We start from the raw sequence: 5,532 nt of genomic DNA, 5'->3' as shown, positions 1-5,532 counted from the left end.
GCAAGACCTCATCTCTACAATAAATCAAAAAATCAGCCGGGCATGGTAGCGCATGCCTGTAATTCCGGCTACTAGGAAGGCTGAGGCGGAAGGATCGCCGGAGCCCAGCAGGTAGAGACTGCGGTGGCCGGGAGAGGCCACTGCACTCCAGTCTGGGTGATAGAGTGGGACTCCAACTCAAAAAAAAAATTAGCCAGGCATGGTAGCGCGCGCCTGTAGTTCCGGCTACTTGGAAGACTGAGGCGGAAGGATCGCCTGAGCCCAGCAGGTCGACGCTGGGGAGGCCGTGAGCATGTCACTGCAGTCCAGACTGGGAGTCGGAATGAGACTCCAACTCAAAAAAAAAAAAAGAAAAAGCCGGGCTTGGTGGCTCAGCCTGTAATCCCGCGCCTTTGGGAGGCCGAGGTGAGTGGATTGCCTGAGCCTGCGGGTTCGAGACCCGCCTGGGCAGCGAGACCTCATCTCTACAATAAATCAAAAAATCAGCCGGGCGTGGTAGCGCACGCCTGTAATTCCAGCTACTCGGAAGGCTGAGGCGGAAGGATCGCTGGAGCCCAGCAGGTCGAGGCTGCGGTGGCCGGGAGCGGCCACTGCACTCCAGTCTGGGCGACCGAGTGAGACTCCAACTCAAAAAAAAAAGAAAAAGAAAAAGAAAAGAAGCAGGGTCTTGCTATGTTGCCTAGGCTGGTCTCGAACTCCCGGCCTCAAGAGATCCTCCAGCCTTAGCCTCCCGAAGTCCTGGGATAACAGGCTTGAGCCACCGCGCTCTGCCTAGACAACGATTTAAAACGTGGAAAACACCCCGCGAGGACTGAGGGGATCCTCAGCCCCTGCCCAGCTTCCACTGCTCACTGGTAACAGGCAGCCCAACAACGCATTTGGGCTTCCTCGCGCGCATCCCTCACACGACACGCCCCCACTGCGCGAGGTCGAAGGGACCACTGGCGGGCTTAGCGCAGGCGCGAGTCCTATTTCTGCGTGCCCCACGCGCTGGCTTTTATGGCCCAAACTGCAGCCAATCAGCGTTCAGCAACGCCTGGCAGGTACGATCAACCAATCGATCGATCCTGCTTTATACTCATGACCTAGAAGTAGAGCGTCGTGCACTCGATCAGCGGAAGGTCCCTGGCCCGGTGCTAATTGGGTGACTGTGTTCGGTGGTTGTCTCGTGGGTTGCTGGAGGATCCAATTTCCTTAACGTGGAAGGAGGTTGACCTCGAACAGATCTTGGAAGAACATTATTTATCCCTGGTCCTCCTCCTCCCTCGCGATGTAGCTTGAGGAAAGTCATCTATTCTCTCTGGGTCTGTCGCTCCACCTATAAAACAAATGAGTGGAGCCTGGCCTGGTGGCGCGCGCCTGTAGTTCCAGGTACTTGAAAGGCTGAAGCAGAAGGATAGCCTGAGCCCAGCAGATCGAGACTGTGGTGGCCATGAGCGTGCCACTGCACTCCAGTCTGGGAGACAGAGTGAGACCCTACTCAAAAACAAACAAAACCCAAATTAGTGAGACAAAACAGTCTCTACTGTCCCTCGTTTATCCTGGACCTGCAGACCCAGCATCAGCGACGGCGTCTCTCGGTTCATTGTTGGTAGTATTACCCTGGACCAGCGATCTGAAGCTTTGCAGGCAGTAACACCACTCCAGCCAGGCTCTTCCCTGTCCAGGATGCCATTGCTGGGGAAACAGGCATTGGAAAAAGAAAAATGGGGATTGTACACCCACAAATATTTATTCTGCTCCTGCTGTGTGTCTGGCACTGGCTGGTGCTGGGTCCCCCATGAGAAATAGGCATGGTCCTTGCACCCCCAGTTAAGGATGTCTCCTCCATCGGACTCTGGGTTCCTCAGAGTGGGAGCTGTACTCTCATCAAGGTGCTCTCCTCAGGAAGCAGGTTGGACACAGACCCCATAGTTCTGTTTCCCCTCCTCTGCAGTGTCTACCCTGGCAGACCTGAAGGCCTGTAAGGCTACCTCTCCCCACACCTCACTTTGCCTCACCCCCCGCCCCCAACGCTTGCATAGTTCTGGGCTCCCCTTGGACTCCAAGCTCAGTCACTGGCTCTCTCCTACTCACAGATCTTAAAGGAGCCATTATAGACAGGCTCCAGCAGCACTACCCTTTCTGAGGAAGCCACCTTCTCCTGGCTATCCAACCCTGAGATGACCTTGAAGTTCAGGGGAGCCCCTCTTAGCACTGATTCAGTCAGAATGTACTCAGCTACTGTTATTATGTTATCATGATTATATTTAGCAGGAAGTGGCCTCCCAGGCTAGTCTCCAGCCCTTGATGAAAAGGTGCCTGCTTTATGTCCTTTCCTGTTTCTGACCCTTCTCTTCTGCCTCCTCTGGTCCCAGCTGAGCAGTTGCACATCAGTAATATCCAGTTTCTTGGCTCAGAAGATAAAGCCCAGCCATTCGAACTGAAGGACAATGCCAAACTTGAGCAGGGGCCGGGGGATGATCAGGTGGGAAGCCTGTGCCTCAGTGCTGCTTTGGTCACATCCCCACGGAGGACAGCAGGCCCTGCCATATAAACAATCAATCTAGGAGAACTGCAAGATAGGACAGGAAAAGGAGATTGTTAAAAAACATTCTGAAGCTGGGCCAGGCACAGTGCTTCAGGCCTTTAATCCAATGTGCTTTGGAAGGTTGAGGTGGGAGAATTGCCCAGGAGTTTGAGACAATCCTGGGCAACATAGCAAGACCCCAACTCTATAAAATTAAAATTTAAAAAAATTTAGTCAGGTGTAGTAGTACATGCTTGTAGTCTCAACTACTTGGGAGGCCAAGGCAGAAGTATTGCTTGAGCCTGGGAGTTTGAGGCTGCAGTGAGCCATGAGAGCACCACCGTACTCCAGGCTGAGTGGCTGAGTGAGACCCTATCTGAAAAGAAAAGTCTGATGAGCCCAATCAAACCATCAGTGGTGAGGTCCTGCCCTGAATAATTTATTCCTCACCCTATCCCTGGGACTATATCCCTGTGCAGACAGATGGCATTAGGTGATCTCTAAGCCCTGCTGTTCTTCCCAGGGCAGTGTAATACCCGCAGTGACCATTTGAACAGACGGGACACCCTTGATTCCCCCTCCTGCACTTATCTTTGCCCCACCTGCCACTTATGCCTCACCCAGTGGGGAGGAAGTGGCAGGGCCTTGGTTCTAGACTCCACAGGTAGAGTTTTGCAGGGGAGTTCAGTGAACTTATTCTTTACAAAACCTACCCAGGCCTGGTTTCCTGTCAAAATAATGCATATTTTGTGCACCTGCTGGAAGAGGGGACTATGTTCTGGTCTGAAGAGTACTTCCTGGGAGGCCAGAAAGGAAACATCTGTCACTGCTGGTGTGCAGTGAGTATAGCTGTCGCTGGTCACCAGAGTACGGGAGTGGCTCCCTCTCTGACCTCAGGAAGACTGGGCTTCACCCACTCTTCCAAGATGCCCTCCTCCCCAACAAGCTGACTGACTGAGATCAAGACAGCTCCGTGCAGACCCTGATTAGTAGGCATTTGCTGGTGCCAGAGGCTGGCCTTGCATTCTGCCCAGGCTCCAGCTGGGGAGGCTGTTCCTGGAAGGGGAATCAGAAACTGGAGGAGGCTGAAACAGCAAGAAGGTGGAACTGGGGCCTTCTCCCAGGGGCAGCATGTGAGGTGGACAGTCCCGAGATGTAGGACTTACCTTATGTATATAGGAGTCATGCTTAATAGGATGGGAGCCCTGTGCCTCACTCCGACTGGATCAGGAGGCCCCCCCTGTCCAAGGTCACTGCACCAAGGGCACTCCTCCTCCCTGGGCCATAACTGTCATCTACTTCCCTGAGTGCCCTCACCCAGGTTTGTCCTTGTACTCCAGCCTGTACTAGAGATAGAGATAGAGATAGAGATAGAGACAGAGACAGAGACAGAGACAGAGATAGAGATAGAAATAGAGATATTGTAGAGATGAGATCTCTATGTTGCCCAGGCTGATCTCCAACTCCTGGGCCCAAGGAATCCTCTCTTTGGTCTCCCAAAGTGTTAGAATTACTGGTCCGATTTGGAATCTTAATCCCTCGGAGGGTCATTTACATGCTTCTTAGAAACATCCCATAACTTCCCTCACTGTCACCAGGTCCGCCAAGCGGGACCTCTCTGCAAACAGCCCTTCCGCATCCCCATTTGCCCTCAGAGGTGTCATTATCTTGCCTTCTAACCTGAGACTGGAGATAGCGGTTGGGGTTTCACGTCTGGGCCGCTGGGGTTGGTTCCCGGGGATATATCGGTGGCAACCTGCATTGGCGCAGGCATCTACACGGAATTCCAAGCGAGCCGGAAGGAAGCTCCAGGGACGTGACCAAGACTCTGACTTCAGGCCCTGGCTGCGGAGGGCTGGGTCACCAGCCTTCCCTGGTGGCCTGGGCCGCGGCTGCCTCCCTATCCCTCATTCCTGACCTCAAGCTCGAACTCTGATTCCCTGCGCACCGGCCCCAGGTTCCACACAGCCTCTGGGCCTCGAGGTCCGGGCACTGGAGCTCGGCTCCGCTGGGACAGTCCCTCTGCCTGGATTCCCAGGGTAGAGACCGCGGAACCCAGCGGGGTTGGGGCCTCGGGCCTACGACCTTCCCTGCAGAGCTTTGGCAGCCGCTTCCCGGGCGCTGTCCATCTCGTGGTGCTGAAGTTCCCCCAAGACCCTCCGCTTTCTACAAGGAGCCGCTCTGCCCCTGCAGCCTCCACCCATGATCCGACCCGAACTCCAGGATGCGTCCACACGGGTTCAATAACCTTCATGGAGCGTCGTGTGCCTCAACAGCTCAGACCACAGCTGGCTTAAACCCGAAGAACCGGGAGGCCAGGGTTTGCCTGACCTCAGCACGGACCTCAGCTCAGCGAAGGTCCATGCCTTGGCCAGACCCAGGCATCTCAGGGACAAAATCCGAATCCCATGCTCTACCTTGGCACTGGTAGAAATCCGTGTTTTGGAGCGTAGCCCATGCGCACTCCATGGATTGCACGGGGGGCCTGGGTCCTAGGAAGGCATCCCTCCGTGTCTGGGGTCTTGACCTCCCAAAGGCCGTCCAAGCTGTGCCGACATTGCTATCTGTGAGGCAGGAGAGGAAAACCCCTGAATTCCTCCCGTGCATCTTTCGCAAAGAGAATACGTCCTCCTTTGACTCTGGGTGACCCCCAGCTCGTGTGCACGACCCTGTCCCTTGCCTCCTAGAGTCCTGGCAAGGAACGAGGTTCAGCCATTTCCAATGAAGGGCACTGCGACTTCAGAACCGAATTTTTGTTCCTGAGGGCATAAGATGACAAGACCGTCCAGTGAGTCGCGCCTGATGATGACGACAGCTGAGCCGGGGACCACGGAGAAGCGGGGTCCAACTCCCTAGAGCAGCTCAGAAGAGAGGGTCCAGGAAACACGGTGAGCAGCGGCCCTGACCCAGCTGGCTCCCGCCAGGGCCTCCTCACGCCTTCTTATCAGCGGCCCAGGGCGCCGCGCCAGACCCGATAGCAGAGGCAGGAGAAGCCTCCAGAATGTTCCAGGCGAGCCCAGCGC

Source organism: Carlito syrichta, unplaced genomic scaffold (genome assembly GCF_000164805.1).
Source record: "Carlito syrichta isolate Samal-C Ts95f unplaced genomic scaffold, Tarsius_syrichta-2.0.1 Scaffold128086, whole genome shotgun sequence".
Taxonomy (NCBI): domain Eukaryota; kingdom Metazoa; phylum Chordata; class Mammalia; order Primates; family Tarsiidae; genus Carlito; species Carlito syrichta.
The sequence above is the reverse complement of the archived record's forward strand: the minus strand, read 5'-3'. Positions refer to the sequence as shown.